This window comes from Coenobita brevimanus, chromosome 6, assembly GCF_032717465.1.
Source record: "Coenobita brevimanus isolate Jiangsu-jjx chromosome 6, ASM3271746v2, whole genome shotgun sequence".
Lineage (NCBI taxonomy): Eukaryota > Metazoa > Arthropoda > Malacostraca > Decapoda > Coenobitidae > Coenobita > Coenobita brevimanus.
The window spans coordinates 41093837-41116336 of NC_136959.1; the positions used below are offsets into that span (position 1 = coordinate 41093837).

The 22500-nt window shown below is 41.7% G+C and overlaps 1 protein-coding gene across 1 annotated transcript in view; it reads right to left on the reverse strand.

The window, feature by feature from the left end:
• The window catches only part of LOC145401040 (uncharacterized), a 142107-nt gene that overhangs the window by 17052 nt on the left and 102555 nt on the right, over positions 1-22500 (reverse strand). The window lies entirely within an intron of this gene.

The window sequence follows — 22500 nt, forward strand, 5'->3', positions numbered from 1 at the left end:
TCTATGCAATCTTCCACGCAAGGGAGAGGGTAAGTGTCTGTTTTGGTTATCTGATTAACACGTCTGTAGTCGATGCAAAGCCGCTGTGACCCACCTGGCTTAGTGACTAGAGTGACAGGAGAACTCCACTCGCTCTGACAGGGCTCAATCATCTTGTGGTCCAACAGGTAGCCAAGCTCCTTCTGGATGAGAGGAACTTTCACTGGGTTCACACGGTAAGGAGGCAGTTTAATAGGCTTTGCGTCTCCAACATCGACATCATGCATCAACACAGTGGTTCTTCCTGGAGTGGCACGGAACACTTGCGGGTACTCCTGCAGTAATGCTGAAAACTCCTGCCTTTCCTCGGAAGGTAGATGAGAAAGCTTAGTCTGGAGATCATTCATGATATCAGGATTCTTCCCCAAACTATCACTCAGACTCATGCTGCATGGGAGAACTTCACTTGCAGACTCGGGTGGAACAGCTACAGTGCAGACTGGATTATTTTCGTCCTGCCTGTGATATAACTTCAGCAAGTTGATGTGACAAAGTTGCTTGTTCTTTCTACGATCTGGTGTGGTGATGACATAGTTGACATCACTGAGTTTCTTCTCCACAAAATAAGGACCACTAAACTTGGCTTGAAGAGGTTGCCCATGCCCCGGTAGCAGAATCAAAACCTGATCTCCTGGCTGAAAGTGGCGTAACCTGGACTTCTTATCATACCAAGTCTTCATCTTCTGAGCAGCTCCTACATTCTCTCTCGCCAGCTGTAAAGCAGTGGACAGCCGTTCTTTGAACTTCATCACATACTCCAGCAGGTTGATGTCATCTTCCTCCGACAGCCAGCATTCCTTGAGTAGCTTAAGGGGTCCTCTTACTTCATGGCCAAACAGTAGTTCAAAAGGTGAGAAGCCCAGTGATTCATTTGGAGATTCTCTTGTGGCAAACACAACGAATGGAAGACCTTTATCCCAGTCTTTCTGATGTTCCAAACAGTATTTTCTGAGCATCGATTTGAGTGTTTGATGATATCTCTCCAATGCTCCTTGGGTCTGGGGATGGTAAGCTGAAGACGTGATGTGGGTGATGCCCAACTCTTTCAGAGACTGCTTCAAAACATTTGACATGAAATTACTTCCCTGGTCTGACTGTACCTCCTTGGGTAGACCAAACTTGGTGAAGAACCCTAGCATTTCCTTAACCACGTTCTTTGCTGAGATATTTCTAACTGGAATGGCTTCAGGATAACGAGTAGCCATATCAATCAGGGTCAACAGATAAGAAAATCCTGAAGAAGTCTTAGGAAGAGGGCCCACAATATCCACCAACACACGGGTGAAAGGCACCTCAAAAGGAGGAATGGGAACTAGAGGTGCAACCTTTTCGGTCTGATTACACTTCCCCACAACTTGACAGGTGTGACAAGACTTACAATACCAGGAAACATCCCTGAAAATACCTGGCCAGTAGAAGTGTTTCAAAATGCGTGCCACAGTCTTCCTCACTCCAAGGTGTCCTGCCAAACTGGAATGATGAGCCACTCTAATGATATCCTGCCTACAAACACGAGGGATGACAACTTGATGTACAACCTCCCATTCACAGTCGGCTGATGCTGTTGGGGGTCTCCACTTCCTCATAAGTACTCCTGACTTTATATAATAACAAGTAGAAGCACCAGCTGACTCTTCCTCACTGCAAGCAGAGTTAGCTAGACCTTTCAACTCAGGGTCAGCAACCTGCAACTCAACCAACTCTTGACGAGACAAATTATCAACACTACGGGGTACTGCCTCATCTGGTGAGTGGTCCAAATTAGCAAGAAAAGTGTCAGCTAGGATAACATCATCATTATCCTCTAAGTCACCAGTAACTTTAGACTTAGCCCTAGTGACAGCACATGCAGGGAACACATCAGGGACATCACAATCCTGGGTCGCAGCCACTGGCTCACTAGACAACTGAGGAGCTGGACACACTTGACTTCCACCAATATCATTTCCAAGTAAGAAAGTTACACCTGACATTGGGAGTGTCTCAGCCAACCCAACCATAACGGAACCATTAACAAAACCAGACTCTAAATTCACTCTGCACAGAGGGACAGAGAAGTAATTATTCCCTACACCTTGTAAGATTACAGTTTCATCAGAGGAATTAACATTAGAGCCTAGAACACTGGTCAGCATAAGGGATTGGCAAGCACCTGTATCACGATATATTTTAACTGATTTCCTGTCATTACTGTCCAGAGGACTGACAAAACCATCAGACAGGAAATTAGCACATGAACTCTTGAGAGTGTTACCCACGTTACAGCTCAAAAGAGGAGCTTCTTCATGAGAATTTAATTTACCCCTCAAAGCAGGTTCAGTTAACTCAGTTAAAGAATTCTGGGAACTCTCAAGGGTGGACACTAGACCAATTGACTGAATATTTAAAGACTCCTTTTTGTTCACATCACGCTGTCTCCTGAAACATTTCTCCGTAGTATGACCAAGCTTACTACAATAAGTACATTTACTTTTCTGAAATCTAGAGGTGAAGCTGGTATTTACTTCCTGAGAAACATCATCTTTATTCTCTTTCCTGTTACCTGTACTCTGAGTAGAGGCAACGTACTTACTCTCAGCTTTCCGTTTTTCTCTAGAATATCTCTTGTGAGTGAGAACATATTCATCAGCTAAAACTGCAGCATCAGACAAATTATCTATTCTTTTTTCATCAAGATATAGGCTTACATCATTATTAATGCACCTTTTGAAGTCCTCCAGCAAAATCATCTGCTTAAATTTACCAAAATCAGAATCCACATTCTTAGAATTTAATCACTGCTCTAACAGATCTTCTTTGATTTTGCATACTCAACATGGGATTGCTTATCTTGCTTATAAGTTGTCCTAAATTTTACTCTATAGGCTTCAGGAACAAGCTCATAGGTCTTAAGAATCAACCTCTTAACAACATCATAATTATCAGATTGATCCTGAGGCAAAGATGCATAAGTTACTTGAGCTTTACCGGTGAGAACAGTTTGAACGAGTACTGGCCAATACTCTTTGGGCCAATTAAAACCTGTAGCTACCCTCTCAAACAACTGAAATTACTTTGTTAAATCAGATTCATTAAAAGGAGGAACAAGTTTAACATTTTTAGCCACGTCAAAATCATCAGAGCTAGATGATCCAGTTCCACCTTGTTTCATGCGATACGCATGGTCTGCCTGAATCCTAGCAAGTTCAATTTGTGCCTGAGCCTGTGCCTGTGCCTCCTGAATACGAGCCTGACACTCAGCCTCCTTAGCCTCAGCCTCCTTAGCACGAGCCTGAAACTCAGCCTCCTTAGCACGAGCCTCCTGCAGGGCTAGCGGTAACTTAGCTAATTCAATCTGCGTTTGCTCATTTGGAGGAGTTACATTAAACAAGCTTTCATTAATCATGTCAACAATTTGATCTTTAGAATGATGAGAGCGAACAGCAATTCCCAATTGTTGAGCAACAAGCTTAAGTTCATTCTTTGTTCTGTTTTCTACACACACTGTTTGCACATTTGACAAAAAATCTTTGGCTTCATCAAGCGTAGTAATAGTAGACATCATGAATAAATCACAGTCACAAAATATCAAGCAATATCCTTATGATAATATCCTGAATATCCTGATAAGAGGTCGCCAAATTTATGTTACGGAACAGAGAAAGATAATGAACACTTTAAGTGAGAATACTAAAAATCACTACTGTTCCGTAAAGTTCCAGGTTCAAAACAAAGGAGTTAGGTAAAATTACAAGTTAAAGTTTAATGCTCAAAGTAACAACTAAACATTCAGGAATCAGAAGGATAATGTAATGGCAAAAAACACGTTAAATATATGGTTAACTGCAATAGCCTCTATTAACACGAAATTAGCAAGTGTAAATTTATCTAAGTCAGCCCTAATAAAATGAGAAAACCGGATAATGCTCAGTGAATGCAAGATATATTATTACAGATACAAAATATTATTAATAATGGCTGACAACAAAAACACGTGAATCACAAAAACCTCATTAGGCCTACGAATTAACACCTTATGCTATACAGTACAAGAAAAATGTAATAACACTTATACTCAAATGACACAGCTGCTAGATGGTTGGAGTCTTCCTGAGCACTCACAAAAATAATAACTGCACAGGGGAGGACAGAGATGTGAACAAAATGAGGAGTAGATCTAAGTGGCAATTAATGCAGAGACAGCTCATTATATAGGGGCCGGCAGAGCTTGATACAACTTGTAAGAAGGACGTGCAAATGAAGCCATAGGGGACAAAGAGTTGACAATCCTGCTCTGAACAACAGAAAGAACGACGTACTCTACTATAAGGGTAGAAGGGGGGAGTGAGGTAGAACACGCTCGTGATCAAACATGCAGCATACCGTACGTTAGAATTACACAAAGGATGATGAAATCATAGGCTATGTAACAATATATATATATATATATATATATATATATATATATATATATATAATATTTGTTACGGAACAGAGAAAGATAATGTACACTTTAAGTGAGAATACTAAAAAATCGCTACTGTCCGGTAATGTTCCAGGTTCAAAACAAAAGAGTTTGTAAAATAAACAAGTTAAAGTTTAATGCTCAAACTAACAACAAAACATTCAGGACTCATAAGGATAATGTAATGGCAAAAAACAGGTTAAATATATGGTTAACTGCAATAGCCTCTATTAACACGAAATTAGGAAGAGTAAATTTATCTAAGTCAGCCCTGATAAAATAAAAAATACACCAGGTAATGCTCAGTTATTGCAAGATAAATTATTACAGATACAAAATTTTAATGATGACTGACAAAGAACCCTTACACAAATTACAAAAACCTCACTAGGCCTAAGAATCAACCTTATGCTACACAGTACAAGAAAAAATGCAACAACACTTATACTCAAATTACACAGCTGCTAGATGGTTGGAGACTTCCGGAGCACTCACAACAATAACTGTATAGGGGAGGACAGAGATGTGAAGAAAATGAGGAGTAGATCTAAGTGGCCATGATGCAGAGACTGAGCTCATTATATAGGGGCCGGCAGAGCTTGATTCAACTTGTAAGAAGGACGTGCAAATGAAGCCATGGGGACAAAGAGTTGACAATCCCGCACTGAACAACAGAGAGGACGACTTACTCTACTATAACGGTAGAAGGCGGGAACTGAGGCAGAAGACGCTCGTGATCAAACATGCAGCACACTGTGCATTAAAAATTACACAAAGGATGATGAAATCATAGGCTATGTAACACCTCCCCACAAAGAAAAAGAAATTTACAAAGGAAATTTCTTATTACTCTAAAACAATCTGTCTAAAGTCTAGATAAGCAATCTGCAATAATATTTTCTTTCCCCTTGACATGTTGTATGTCTAATGAATACTCCTGAAGAAGTAGACTCCATCTTGTCAATCTCTGATTTTTATCTTTAAACGTACTAAGGGATTTCAGTGGGTTATGATCGGTATAAATGACTATGGGGTCAAAACCAGAACACAAATAAAATGAAAAATGCTGTAAACCAAAAATCAAGGCCAAAAGCTCTTTCTCAATAGTTGAGTAGTTCTTTTGAGGTGGACTGAACTTCTTACTGTAATAAGATACAGGGTGTTCAATACCCTGATCATCCTCTTGCAGCAAAACAGCCCCAGCTCCTGTATCACTTGCATCAACAGCCATCTTAAAAGGCTGAGCAAAATTTGGAGTAGCGAGCACTGGCTGACTTAATAGGATAGCTTTAAGTTTGTTGAAAGAGGATTCACAGTTATCGGTCCATACAAATTCAACTCCCTTTTTCAGTAGGTCTGTAAGTGGTGATACAAGAGTAGAAAAGTTAAGAACAAATCTCCTGTAATAACCTACCATTCCCAAAAATCTTTGTAGCTCTTTCTTACTTTTAGGTCTGGGAAGATCACTTATAACCTGAACCTTAGCTGCTGGTGGTGCAACATGTCTATCACCAATTACATACCCAAGGTACTGAACCTTAGCTTGACCAAACTCACACTTTGATAAATTAGCTACAAGATTAGCCTGAACTAAACGGTCAAGAAATTTACTGACATGGCATAGGTGATCTTTCCAGTTGTCACTGAAGATTAATACATCATCAATATAAACAACACACCCTGCCAAACCCTCTGTTACAACATCCATGAGCTTCTGAAAAGTGGCTGGTGCATTCTTCATACCATATGGCATTACCGAACATGCAAAAGTCTTTCCTAGTGTTACAAAACATGAGATCTCCCTAGCACGTTCAGTCATAGGTACTTGCCAGTATCCCTTTAACAAATCAAACTTACTTATGTACTTAGCCTTTCCGATCTTGTCTATGCAATCTTCCACACGAGGGAGAGGGTAAGTGTCTGTTTTGGTTATCTGATTAACACGTCTGTAGTCGATGCAAAGCCGCTGTGACCCACCTGGCTTAGGGACTAGAGTGGCAGGAGAACTCCACTTGCTCTGACAGGGCTCAATCATCTTGTGGTCCAACAGGTAGCCAAGCTCCTTCTGGATGAGAGGAACTTTCACTGGGTTCACACGGTAAGGAGGCAGTTTAATTGGCTTTGCGTCTCCAACATCGACATCATGCATCAACACAGTGGTTCTTCCTGGAGTGGCACGGAACACTTGCGGGTACTCCTGCAGTAATGCCGAAAACTCCTGCCTTTCCTCGAAAGGTAGATGAGAAAGCTTAGTCTGGAGATCATTCATGATATCAGGATTATTCCCCAAACTATCACTCAGGCTCATACTGCATGGGAGAGCTTCACTTGCAGACTCGGGTGGAACAGCTACAGTGCAGACTGGATTATTTTCATCCCGCCTGTGATATAATTTTAGCATGTTGATGTGACAAAGTTGCTTGTTCTTTCTACGATCTGGTGTGGCGATGACATAGTTGACATCACTGAGTTTCTTCTTCACGAAATAAGGACCACTAAACTTGGCTTGAAGAGGTTGCCCATGAACTGGTAGCAGAATCAAAACCTGATCTCCTGGTTGAAAGTGGCGTAACCTGGACTTCTTATCATACCAAGTCTTCATCTTCTCCTGAGCAGCTCCTAAATTCTCTCTCGCCAGCTATAAAGCAGTGGACAGCCGTTCTTTGAACTTCATCACATACTCCAGCAGGTTGACGTCATCATCCTCCGACAGCCAGCATTCCTTGAGTAGCTTAAGGGGTCCTCTTACTTCATGGCCAAACAGTAGTTCAAAAGGTGAGAAGCCCAGTGATTCATTTGGAGATTCTCTTGCGGCAAACACAACGAATGGAAGACCTTTATCCCAGTCTTTCTGATGTTCCAAACAGTATTTCTTGAGCATCGATTTGAGTGTTTGATGATATCTCTCCAACGCTCCTTGAGTCTGGGGATGGTAAGCTGAAGACGTGATCTGGGTGATGCCCAACTCTTTCAGAGACTGCTTGAAAACGTTTGACATGAAATTACTTCCTCGGTCTGACTGTACCTCCTTGGGCAGACCAAACTTTGTGAAGAACCCCAGCATTTCCTTAACCACGTTCTGTGCTGAGATATTTCTAAGTGGAATGGCTTCAGGATAACGAGTAGCCATATCAATCAGGGTCAACAGATAAGAAAATCCTGAAGAAGTCTTAGGAAGAGGGCCCACAATATCCACCAACACACGGGTGAAAGGCGCCTCAAAAGGAGGAATGGGAACTAGAGGTGCAACCTTTTCGGTCTGATTACACTTCCCCACAACTTGACAGGTGTGGCAAGACTTACAATACCAGGAAACATCCCTGAAGATACCTGGCCAGTAGAAGTGTTTCAAAATGCGTGCCACAGTCTTCCTCACTCCAAGGTGTCCTGCCAAACTGGAATCATGAGCCACTCTAATGATATCCTGCCTACAAACACGAGGGATGACAACTTGATGTACAACCTCCCATTCACAGTCGGCTGATGTTGTTGGGGGTCTCCACTTCCTCATAAGTACTCCTGACTTTACATAATAACAAGTAGAAGCACCGGCTGACTCTTCTTCACTGTAAGCAGAGTTAGCTAGACCTTTCAACTCAGGGTCAGCAACCTGCAACTCAACCAACTCTTGACGAGACAAATTATCAACACTACGGGGTACTGCCTCATCTGGTGAGTGGTCCAAATTAGCAAGAAAAGTGTCAGCTAGGATAACATCATCATCATCATTATCCTCTAAATCACCAGTAACTTTAGACTTAGCCCTAGTGACAGCACATGCAGGGAACACATCAGGGACATCACAATCCTGGGATGCAGCCACTGGCTCACTAGACAACTGAGGAGCTGGACACACTTGACTTCCACCAATATCATTTCCAAGTAAGAAAGTTACACCTGACATTGGGAGTGTCTCAACCAACCCAACCATAACGGAACCATTAACAAAACAAGACTTTAAATTCACTCTGCACAGAGGGACAGAGAAGTAATTATTCCCTACACCTTGTAAGATTACAGTTTCATCAGAGGAATTAACATTAGAGCCTAGAACACTGGTCAGCATAAGGGATTGGCAAGCACCTGTGTCACGATATATTTTAACTGATTTCCTGTCATTACTGTCCAGAGGACTGAGAAAACCATCAGACAGGAAATTAGCACATGAACTCTTGAGAGTGTCACCCACGTTACTGCTTAAAAGAGGAGCTCCATCATGAGAATTTAAGTTACCCCTCAAAGCAGGTTCAGTTAACTCAGTTAAAGAATTCTGGGTACTCTCAAGGGTGGACACTAGACCAATTGACTGAATATTTAAAGACTCCTTTTTGTTCACATCACGCTGTCTCCTGAAACATTTCTCCGTAGTATGACCAAGCTTACTACAATAAGTACATTTACTTTTCTGAAATCTAGAGGTGAAGCTGGTATTTACTTCCTGAGAAACATCATCTTTATTCTCTTTCCTGTTACCTGTACTCTGAGTAGAGGCAACGTACTTACTCTCAGCTTTCACTTTTTCTCTAGAATATCTTTTGTGAGTGAGAACATATTCATCAGCTAAAACTGCAGCATCAGACAAATTATCTATTCTTCTCTCATCAAGATATAGGCTTACATCTTTATAAATACACCTTTTGAAGTCCTCCAGCAAAATCATCTGCTTAAATTTACCAAAATCAGAATCCACATTCTTAGAATTTAACCACTGCTCTAACAGATCTTCTTTGATTTTTGCATACTCAACATGGGATTGCTTATCTTGCTTGTAAGTTGTCCTAAATTTTACTCTATAGGCTTCAGGAACAAGCTCATAGGCCTTAAGAATCAAGCTCTTAACTACATCATAATTATCACATTCATCCTGAGGCAAAGATGCATATGTTACTTGAGCTTTACCGGTGAGAACAGTTTGAAGGAGTACTGGCCAATACTTTTTGGGCCAATTAAAACCTGTAGCTACCCTCTCAAACAACTGAAAATACTTTGTTAAATCAGATTCATTAAAAGGAGGGACAAGTTCAACATTTTCAGCCACATCAAAATCATCAGAGCTAGATGATCCAGTTCCACCTTGTTTCATGCGATACTCATGGTCTGCCTGAATCCTGGCAAGTTCAATTTGTGCCTGAGCCTGTACCTGTGCCTCTTGAATACGAGCATTTGCCTCTTTAACACGAGCCTCCTGCAGGGCTAGCTGTAACTTAGCTAATTCAATCTGCGTTTTCTCATTTGGAGGAGTTACATTAAACAAGCTTTCATTAATCATATCAACAATTTGATCTTTAGAATGATGAGAGCGAACAGGAATTCCCAATTGTTGAGCAACAAGCTTAAGTTCATTCTTTGTTCTGTTTTCTACATCACACACTGTTTGCACATTTGACAAAAAATCCTTGGCTTCATCAAGTGTAGTAATAGTAGACATCATGAATAAGTAACAGTCACAAAATATCAAGCAATATCCTTATGATAATATCCTGAATATCCTGATAAGAGGTCGCCAAATTTATGTTACGGAACAGAGAAAGATAATGTACACTTTAAGTGAGAATACTAAAAAATCGCTACTGTCCCGTAAAGTTCCAGGTTCAAAACAAAAGAGTTAGGTAAAATTACAAGTTAAAGTTTAATGCTCAAACTAACAACAAAACATTCAGGACTCATAAGGATAATGTAATGGCAAAAAACAGGTTAAATATATGGTTAACTGCAATAGCCTCTATTAACACGAAATTAGCAAGAGTAAATTTATCTAAGTCAGCCCTGATAAAATAAAAAAATACACCAGGTAATGCTCAGGTATTGCAAGATAAATTATTACAGATACAAAATATTATTAATGATGACTGACAAAGAACCCTTACACAAATTACAAAAACCTCACTAGGCCTAAGAATCAACCTTATGCTACACAGTACAAGAAAAAATGCAACAACACTTATACTCAAATTACACAGCTGCTAGATGGTTGGAGACTTCCGGAGCACTCACAACAATAACTGTATAGGGGAGGACAGAGCTGTGAAGAAAATGAGGAGTAGATCTAAGTGGCCATGATGCAGAGACTGAGCTCATTATATAGGGGCCGGCAGAGCTTGATACAACTTGTAAGAAGGACGCGCAAATGAAGCCATGGGGACAAAGAGTTGACAATCCCGCACTGAACAACAGAGAGGACGACTTACTCTACTTTAACGGTAGAAGGGGGGAACTGAGGCAGAAGACGCTCGTGATCAAACATGCAGCACACTGTGCGTTAAAAATTACACAAAGGATGATGAAATCATAGGCTATGTAACAATATATATATATATATATATATATATATATATATATATATATATATATATATATATATATACACACCTATATATATACACACATATATATATATATATATATATATATATATATATATATATATATATATATATATATATATATATATGTATATATATATATGTATGTATATATATATATATATATATATATATATATATATATATATATATATATATATATATATATATATATATATATATATATGTATGTATATATATATATATTGTTACATAGCCTATGATTTCATCATCTGGTTAGTACTTGGATGGGTGACCGCCTGGGAACACCAGATGCTGTTGGCATCCCTACGTGTCAAGTGGGGTTGGTGGAGGATTAGTGCCCCTCCCTGTAAAACAATTAACTCTAAGCCCTTGGCCACCCCGTCTGGGATACATGGCGTCTGGCAATGAATGAAATATATATATATATATATATATATATATATATATATATATATATATATGTATATATATATATATATACAGTATATTCATATGTATATCATTTCTCTCTCTCTCTCTCTCTCTCTCTCTCTCTCTCTCTATATATATATATATATATATATATATATACACACACACACACACACACATCCAGGGGAGGATCTCACTGCTTCCTTGCGCGTCCGCAGGTGGTGGATAAAAGGCCTTGCAGATATACGAGGTACCGTCTTAGACTGCGCGGATCAAGGGACCTTCTATAGATAACTAGGGCTCCACCGAATACACTTAATAAGTTGGCACAAAAATTATATCTCACCAGACTCTGTGTGGCAGGGAGGTGAGATTATTTGCCACAGTCCTCGCAGCCAAACCTGAATTCTTTTGCAAATATTTGACGGGCGTTCCTGTTACATTATCGCCTACTAAAGGTACAACAGCACTGTCTCCTGTGCATACGGGCAGTGTGCCACCGAAAGTGAGTAGGCACTCTCTCGGCAAATTAGAGACCGGGACATCAAACAAACTGAAATCCACGAAGATCTATACGTACTATGTAAGAAGCCTTGCAGAAGATTACAAACTTGATAAAACTTAATGACTGAATTAGAAAACATTAGTTGGGATATTATAGGTTTGAGTGAGATCCACAAAAGAAAAAAAAGAAAAAAAAAAATTCAGCTCCAAGACAGCAACTACAGAGGAAGGCAAAATGGAAGAGCTAGTGGTGTAGGATTTCTAACTAACAAAAATCTTGCAGATAATACCGTTAAAATCAGCAGTGTGTCTGACAGAGTGGCATGGATTGTAATTAGACTATGCAAAAAATACACCCTGAAAGTAATACAAGTATATGCACCGACTTCTCAAAGCTCAGATAAAGAAATCGAAACATTCTATGACGTCACCTCCCACCTTATGGAAGAAGAAAAGACCACATAAACTATACTCATGGGAGACTTCAATGTAAAAGTTGGGAAATCGAAAATTTGAGAAGCGTGTATGGGAAAATTTGGAGTGAGAGAAAGGAATGAAAGAGGAGAAATGGTGAGATAATTAGTGAAATAAAACGATGCATTACATTTGGATGGAAAGCTTTCAGTAAACACAGAGACATCGTGAAAAGTAGCTTGTCAGTATGTATGAAACGTAAAGACTATAGCGAATGTATAATCCTAGCTATGATGTACGGCTGTGAGACAAGACACAGAAAAAATCGATGGAAAATCAACTCATCTGTTCTCAAGGGGCAATGAAAAGGTTAATGTTGAGAATATCTTTGAGAGCCAAAAACGATCAACCGGGGTAAGGGAGCAGACTAAAGTCAAGAGCATTATGGAAGTTACTAAAGAACAGAAATGGAGGTGGGCAGGTCATGTAGCAAGAGTAAGGAATAACCGATTGAGCAAGAGGTTGACTGACTGGACTCCAAGAAACTGAAGTTTTACACAAAAAAGCCAGACAGGAGGTGCAGAGATGAGATAAAGAAACTTACATGCAAAATGTGGCAGAGATTGGTTCACTCAAGGAATTCATAGAGAAGGTTGGGGAAGGCCTTTGTTCAGCAGTGGACTTACAATGGCTGATGATGATGATGATGATATGCATACATATACCTATCTATCTGTCTGTCTGTCTACCTACCTACCTATCTATCTACCCATCTATCTATCTATCTGTCTATCTGTGTGTGTGTGTGTGTGTGTGTGTGTGTGTGTGTGTGTGTGTGTGTGTGTGTGTGTGTGTGTGTGTGTGTGTGTGTGTGTGTGTGTGTGTGTGTGTGTGTGTGTGTGTGTGTGTGTGTGTGTGTGTGTGTGTGTGTGTGTGTGTGTGTGTGTGTGTGTGTGTGTGTGTGTGTGTGTGTGTGTGTGTGTGTGTGTGTGTGTGTGTGTGTGTGTGTGTGTGTGTGTGTGTGTGTGTGTGTGTGTGTGTGTGTGTGTGTGTGTGTGTGTGTGTGTGTGTGTGTGTGTGTCCCTCAAACCCTCTACTTCAACTGGCGTACCATCACAAAGTCGACCCTCCCCTCTGGTGTGTGACATTATTATGAGATTAGGATTATGAACTGACAGAGTGGTGAGAAGTATGGTGGGGGTAGGGGCGAGAGACTGGTCACTCTCTAGGTCTCCACAGTACTACTTCTTTGGGAGTTATTACAATGACGTATAGTATGATACTATATATATATATATATATATATATATATATATATATATATATATATATATACACACACAATAAACTGCTGAAAGCAACTGAGGTTAAATCAGTAAAATGTACTCGTACTTGGATTCGAGTACAGCACAAATGTACTCGTACTTGGACTCGAGTTCAGCTATAAAACGGAGTACTTGTACTTGTACTTGGATTCGTAATACCGTAATGTAATCGTACTTGAACTCGAGTACAGAAAAATGTACTCGAACCCAAGCCTGGTGTGACTCAGGTGTGGATTTTCCTTGGTTTGAGATGTCGTATCAACTCTTCCTTAGGTAATAAGTTTTCCTGAGCATCTTACTATACCTTCGTTTGTTAATAAGGGAATATTATGTTGATGGTAATGAATTATTAATCACATACATATATATAACGTCACCCTCATAAAGAAACTGCCTAAGTCATTTTTTCTACTTTTCGGGAAATCGAAAAAAAAAAAAAAAACCGTCTCATTTTCTTAACTTTCAATGACTTAGGCAGAAACTTGAGGCGCATTTTAGACCACTCACACCCTAGACCTGGCAAAGGCAGCTATACCAGTAGGTGCGCCACTTGATGAAGAACTGATTTGGGCAAAAATCCAGAAATCGCCGAAAAATGACTCAGGCAGTTTCTTTATGAGGGTGACGATAAGGGAATATCGATATGTAATATGAAAAAGTTAATCATTATGGAAGAAGTGGCGACAAAGTCCTGCATCCCTGCGAGAATACAGTAATTATTCGTTATATGTTTCCATTTTTTAAAAATTATATTTACCTACACAGTAATCAGAGACAAACTGATATTCAAGTTCAGTTGCTAACTGTTGAGCACACTGGCCAGAATCCCCGGAAAATGCAGAAGCAGTTGTGTGAAAAAGATATGTTGTGGTACTCTGGACCATCCTTGACATAACGAGGATTTAGGCTCGTATGCTGCTCAGTCAAGAGGCTCCCTGCCATCTCATCCTTACCAGTCGATTGAATTTCTACCTGTATTTCTTTATGCAAGGAAGAAGGAACCAAAGGCTAGAAGCCGGCAAGATTGTTCCCTCCAAGGAAAAGAATAAAAACAAAATAGCAAAAATGCCAAATTCAAGATCCATTCATTTCGAGATGTCTAGACACACTTCGTGTAAAAGACTGGAGGCCATTGGCGGTAGGAAATGCAGACCGAGGAAGAGGACAGTTTCAGAGTTGACCTGTTGCATACATGAAGGACTGGGAGTAACGGTTAACTCTTGGATTATAGAGTTGGAGAGAAAAGGGATGAGATTTTGCTGCTAGACGGGTGCTACGCGTTCGCCATAGTGGTGTAGGGATGCAAAGAAGCAGTGACCATTCAAGTAGTGACAGAACAGAGGTAAAGATGGAACAGTGCAGCGAAGAGACTGAGGTTGAAGGGAGCCAGTAAGAGAAGGAGAGTTAATGAGACGAAAAGACTAACACCACCCTGTTGAAAAGAGAATTGTGCTCTACACAGGGGCATATAAACCCTCTGTATAGAGTCAACAACTATGTGAGGTAAAGAAGGCACGGAGCCGGCTTAGCACATCTAATTTCTTGGAAGCAGATTTTACGAGAGGCAATAATGATGTTTCCAAGATAAATCCCGTGGGAATGAAACCCCAAGTATGTTCAAAGATTATGCAGGACTGAGTTGGATATCGTTAAAAATTAAAGGATATTCCCGTGGAAGATTTTGACCAGCCAAAAGATGTAAGAACTGAGTTTTGATGCATTAAAAACAAGATTACGTTTACCCCAATCAGAGATATGAGCCAAGTTAGACATTAGGTGTGCCATAGCTTCATCCCGTGTTTGTTAAAGTATCTGCTGAGATGAACGCTTAGAGAAGCGACTGGAAAAGTAAAGGGTGGAGTCATTAGCGCACGAATGAATAGGGTTAGCTGCAGTACAGCTTAGAAGGTCGAGGATGTATAGAACTAAGAGAGTTGGTGATAGGACAGAACCCTGAGGAACACCACTATTGATAGCTCTAGGAGAAGAACGGTGGCTGTCTACAACAGCAGCTATAGAACGACCAGAAAGGAAGCTAGAGATGAAGGCACAGACAGAAGGATAGAATTCGTAAGAGAAAAGTTTGGATATTGAAGATTTGTCAGACTCGATCGAAAGCCTTTGGGTTGTCAAGTGCAATGGCAAGACTTTCGTCAAAGTCCCGAAAGGAGGATGACCAGGAGTCTGAAAGGAAGGTGAGAAGGCATTGTTTTGCTTGGACCCTGTTGGAAGGACACAAGTGAAGAGTGAAAGCAGAGGAAATAAGTTCTCTGAGAGGAGTTTGTGAAGTTACTTGGAGATAGAGACAGATAATGGAAGTGAGCGATCGTTCTGGTATTGATGTAGATGTGTTAGATGTATTAGGAGAAATACTCTGTGTGGGTTTGGAGTGGATGGCGAATGAGAGACTGAGAAGAATGCGTTTGAGTTAGGTGCAAATGGGGAGAGGAAGGAGACCAAGAATGAGATGGAGAGAGAGAGAGAGAGAGAGAGAGAGAGAGAGAGAGAGGCTTGATCAGGAGAGAGTCAGCTTTATGGCAGAGGACGGGGTGACATGGTGGCGATTTGTTTGTGGCCACCCTTCACGGGATTATGGCTTTAAACCACCTGACGACAGAGAGGCATATGCTATTTATGCAGACTTTGCAGATATTACTAAGAGGAAAAAATAAGTACAAGAGAATAGTAGCGAGTAGATGGCAACGCAAATCACCAAGGAAGAGGTGTTGGGAGCCGCCGACGAGAATACCTGTGTCAGTGTACAGGTGTGGGCGTGGCAGTGTGGTGTCATCTCAAAGGCGGCGCTAACGAAGGCACTGCATATTCATCATCCCAGAGTTGACCCTAATTATAGCCATGCTCTGACTAAAAGTTTGTGAGGGGGGAGGGAGGTAAACTTGTGGTGTGTGTGTGTGTTGATGAGAGAGAGAGAGAGAGAGAGAGAGAGAGAGAGAGAGAGAGAGAGAGAGAGAGAGAGAGAGAGAGAGAGAGAGAGAGAGAGAGAGACAGGGGAGTGACTAATGGGGAGAGAGAGAAGGAGAGAGACAGGGGAGTGAGTGAATGAGGAGACAGAGATGGAGAGAGACAGGGGAGTGAGTGTAATGAGGAGAGAGACAAGGGAGTGATCGTAATGGGGAAAGTGATGTGGAGATAGAGGAGTGACTGTAATGGGGAGAGAGAGGAGAGAGACAGGGGACTGACTGTAATGGGGTGAGAAAGAAGGAGATAGGGGAGTGACAGAGTGATAGGGAGACAAGGGAGTGACTAATAGGGAGAGAGAGAAAGAAAGACAGGGCAGTGAATGTAATGGGGAGAGAGAGAGAGAGAAAGAGAGAGACAAGGAAGTGAATGTAGTGGGGAGAGAGAGAAGGAGAGAGACAGAGGAGTGACTAATGGGGAGAGAGAGAGAGAGAGAGAGAGAGAGAGAGAGAGAGAGAGAGAGAGAGAGAGAGAGAGAGAGAGAGAGAGAGAGAGAGAGAGAGAGAGAGAGAAAAGGAGAGAGACAGGAGAGTGAGTGTAATGAAGAGAGAGAGAGATGGAGATATTCGACAGGGGAGTGAGTGTAATGGGGAGAGAAAGAAGGAGATAGGGGTGTGAGTGTAATGGGAAGGGAAGGATAGAGAGAGACAGGGGAGTGAGTTTAATGGGGAGAGAGAGATGGAGAGAAACAGGGGTGTGAGTGTAGTGGGGAGAGAGAGATGGAGAGAAACAAGGGAGTGAGTGTAGTGGGGAGAGAGAGAGATGGAGAGAGACGGGGGAGTGACTAATGGGGAGAGAGGGATGGAGAGAGACAGGAGAGTAAGTGTAATGGGGAGAGACCTTGAAGACGCGTGAAGAGTTAGGGGAGTAAAGTGGGAAGGAGGGAAGGACTAGTGTATCTCGGTACCATCTGACACCTACACCATCACATCACCTATACCACCTCCGGTACATCATCATCACCTCAACAGAATACCAATACACCACAGCATAAACATATACTGTATACTATGACACCAGCAACACCACCACGCCATCACATCACTTGTACCACTACACCATCACGCCACGGGCACCATTACACCACCTACAGCACTTACATCACCACACCGCCACCCCATCTACACCACCACACCACCTACACCACCACAACTTTTGCACCACCTCGCCACCACAACACCGCATCTGCACACCACATTACCATACCACCACACTATCAACACCACCTCACTACCACAACACAGCATCATCACACCACCACACCATCACACTATCAATACCACCTCACCACCACAACACCACATCATCACACCACTTACACCACCATTCCAGCTACACCGCCTTTGACCGTCTGACTTACCTGACCTACACACACCTGCGGAGAGAGAAAGAAAGTGATCATTAGAAACGGCATCACCAAGTAAGCAGAACAGCATAAGTTTCATAAATCCTACATCACAAGAGACAACTGATAGGCAGCTCCATTAAACTTACCTGTGCTAAACGAGAGTACAGGTGATAAAGGAAAAGAGCCACAACATTCTTAGCAACGTTCAGAGAGTCTACAAATGGAAATCCACAAGAAATACTGGTGTTTGAAATCTCTTGTGTGTCATCGTGTCTTCATGATTTACTTCTATCACAGACACAACCCAGCAGCATTGCAGCAAAAACAATTTCTTACTCTTAGGCTGCCTTGTGTAAGATATGGGAAATCTCTCTCTCTCTCTCTCTCTCTCTCTCTCTCTCTCTCTCTCTCTCACACACACACACACACACACACACACACACACACACACACACACACAAATATGTCATATTAAGTAACATGCAATCCTCACTACATTTATCTTCTCTTCTCACAAGGTTATTCTTCACTGACCCATTTATCTTCTCACAAGGTTATTCTTCACTGACCCATTTATCTTCTCACAAGGTTATTCTTCATTGACTCAGCCACTTCCAAGCATCACTGACAGACCGTGACTGCAGTGAAGGCCAATAGGCAAGGTGATTATGGTTATTTCCTTTGCAAACTTTTAGCTTGTGATTTCATGTTGTATAAATGGTTATTACCAAGAGAGGAAGAGACAATCACGTCAGTGTCAAATCACATGCACAACAATCCTCATCACCACTTCCGTGTATCGATACTACATACTACATGAACTTTTATTTATGTTGCGTTTCATATTCCCTACTACTTAATCTTGTTACTGTCAGACAATTATATTCAGATTTAGACAATACCCTGGTAGTGAAGGAGTAAACGCAGGCTCTGTTATACCTAACCTGTCAGGAAAGTCTCTCCTACTGAGTCTTGAGAAGGCAAAATTTAAAATACGTCCTCGGACGGAATGGTTGCTCATCATCATCGTGAGCTTTTTCTTATCAAAGGATGAGAAGGTTAAAGAAAAAGTCAGCGTGGTGAAGGGTATGTTTGACAGGGGGCGGTATTCTAGGCGGCACAGGAGGCTTCGTAATACAGCTTCCCTGGCGATTTATTTGGCATACTACACCAAAGCGTGACCAGTTACTGTATTTCCCGAGTTTCTTTCTTGCAAACGCTTTTTCAACTTGCGCCATTCCTTTATTTTTTCACCAATAGACTTCAAACTTGGTACAAACTCTGTTCCTTAGGACAATAGCCTCTGACATTTTCTTTTTTCTTTTTTTATTTAAGCCTTTAAAAACGGCTTTGTGAGAACAAAATTAATGTTAAACCTTATACACACAAATTCTGAGACCCCATGATTTTGCCTGTTCATTAATCAAGGTAATTTGCACAGCAGCATGTCAGTGCACTGTAATTATGTACATACCATCTGGGATTCCCTTGGGAATGTTGACAACCTTGTTTTTTTCGATACTTATATATTCCTAACAGCGATATACTGTGCCTCAGCTATATATTACGGAATACTGAGGTGTGATGTGCAAAATAAATTGATCAAGAAACGGTGTTACGAAATCCCTCAAAGCCACCTGGAGGACGACCGACACTGACCCCCAACCCCTAAAGTAATGAGACGGGCCACCAACCAGTACATAAAAATTCTGCACCAAAATTCTTTACAAGATTCTTTACAAGATAGCAGATTATGACCTTGCTCACCCCATTTGGAGGAGCAATAGTGTTCTTTAAACCCTTCACTTGGCTGACTTTTTTTTGTTTTTGTTTAATTTTTAGTTTCTAACAGGTAATCTGATTCAACTTAGGAGAGCCTCTAATAAAGAACCAACAATTGAAGACTATATCTAACATCTCCTATTAGAAAAGTGTATCTTATAGTGAATAAAAACCGTTAGAAGATGGTTAGAACCAAATGTAAATAATAGGATGAAAATAGATAGCATTCACTAAAACTAAACTCACTATATGACGGTCAGATTTGACGTCCGTCAACGATTCGTTCACATTCCGGGATGGGGGACAACATACCTTCCTGCCTGCTCAAGGTTACTCTCAGGGCCTTGATCATGACCAGGCGCGCTCGCGTCCCCCCCCCCCCGCCACACATACATATACACACGTTCACGCGCGCGCACACACAAAGTCAACTCTCTCTCTCTCTCTCTCTCTGACACACCCTCACCCTTCATTTCGCCACTATCATTCCTCCCTTCCTCTGTCCCCTCCTGCTTGTACACATTCACTTCATCATCACCCTCTCACTTCAGTCACATGGTTTCACATTTACCAGCTTCCTTGAGCTTAAGCTTTTTATAATACAGTCTGTTTATATATTTATCTTTTCTAAACACTTCACAGCCAAATAACAGTGGATGATACAGTACATTTCCGACAATGAATTAGTAAAGCTTATTTGTCCTGCACATTTGTTAAGATCCTTGATACACGGAAATCCTGCATTTTGAACACACTCCTTCCTGCCAGTCCTCACTCCTCCACCTTTCTTACTGCGTATATGGCCTACACTCTCGCTGCCCACTGTTACCATTCCGTCATCCTCCCCTCGTTCTTTTTCCCTGCCATCCCCATTAGTCAGTACACTGCTCACCCCCTGCCACCTCCCTTCCCTCTTACTCCCCTGCTACCCAGTCCCTCCCCTACCACCCTCTTAAGTGCGCGCTCCCACACGCGCGCACACACACACACACACACACACACACACACACACACACACACACACACACACACACACACACACACACACACACACACACACACACCTGTAACTCCCTTAATTCAGCCTGTCTTGTTGTATCTCGAGCACCCTTTGTGTTTACCTCAAATACCTTGTTCTCTCCATCGCTTCCCCGTCTACATTCTCTTCTGCTCATCTCCTTCACATTATTGTCTTGTATTATTTTTCTTTGTGATAGGTGGGGACACTCACCATCCACTCACTTGATGTAGTGCTGCTCTAGCGTGTCTGCCCTTTCCTCTCCATCCTTCTTTCCTTCCATTCTCTTTCTGTCTTTCTTTCCTTCATGCTTTCCTTGTCCTTCTGCCTACGGGTGACTTTACACTCCCTCTTCCGTCTTTCTTTCCTTCATTCTTTCCACTTCTTTCAGCCTGTGGGTGACTCTACATTGAGTGACAAGCCAAATGGTTTCCTGTGCACCAGGAAACCATTTACTACGCTGGGTGGTAACCATATAACCAAATTTTGGCGCCTCGTGGTTTAGTGGGTAATTATTGCGCTCCAATCGGATTGAGCCAGTGAAGGTTTATATCCAAGGGATGGTTGGGGTTGATTGCTCATGTAATGCCACTCAGGGATGAGTGAGGCTGGTCACTCTCATCTTAAATGTCGTGACCAACTGCCTAGCCCCGGGCTCCTACGCTCCTCATGGGGCAATGTAGGATTGGATGATGGATGGATGGATTATTTTTCTGTGAAGTAGGTTTTTAACGATGTATATTCCCTGGTAAGCGCTTTTATTCTGCTTCTTTTATGTTTCAATATTTTCCTTATTTTTCTCTTGCCTTCTGCTTCCTTCGTGCATGTTTGAAAGTCTTTCCTAAGTCTTCTAACTGAATTCGTCCTCTGTTTCACCTAACCTTCAGTGATCAATGTCGCTCCCTCCTCATTTCTGCCTTGGCTACCCTTCTCCACTCCCCCCCCCCCTTTTTAGTAACGAAAGTTTGTAGAAAATAAAATGGTATGGTGAAGGTACAGTGAGTGAACAAGGAATTAGTGATATGAGTATAGCTGTTTGGTGAACTGTAGGAGACATGATGTTGGGATGGAGGAAATATACCTATAAATGGAAATGCTGTTTACTGGGAAGATAAACAATTTACTCGAACATACAGTATGTGGGTATCATTCCTCCATTTAAAATATTCCCGATACTGTAATATCAAGACAAGCATAATGTTTGGCCTGCGACTGAACATTACTGGCTTTTTGTTTTTAGTTTTTCCATGCGCTTAGTAGGGATACAGACACCCCTCTTCTTAACTCTAGAATGATATTTATGTCATTCTACTATTGACACTGTTTGCGATGACAGGATAAATGAGAATATTGAAGTACCCATCATAGAAATAAAAGGTGTCACAGATCCATTCTTTAACCGATGAGAGAATACGCTTTATTTGTTCCTTTATTTCTCTACGTTTTACTCCTCCCTATCCCTTCTTCCCCTCCTCCCGTCCCTGTACTCCCCACCCTTCGCTCTGTGACCTTCCCTGTCCTCTCCGTCTGTCCTTCCTCACCTTTGTACTCCCTCTGTCCTGCACACTGCCCCTCGCCTCACCTCTGCTGGCTGGTTTGTGCAAGGCGAAGGAGGGGGAAGGCGTGATGGCGAGGGGAGGGGGAAAAAAGGTGTGGTAGAGGGGAAGGGAAAGGGATGTAGTAGAGGGGAGGGGAAAGGGGTGATGTGGAGAGGAGGGGAAAGGGGTGATGTGGAGAGGAGGGGAAAGGGGTGATGTAGAGGGGAGGGGAAAGGGATCATGTAGAGGGGATGAGAAAGGGGTGTGGAAGATGGGAGGGGAAAAGGGTGACGTAGAGGGAAGGAGAAAGGAGTGTGGTAGAGGGGAGGGGAAAAGGGTGACGTAGAGGGA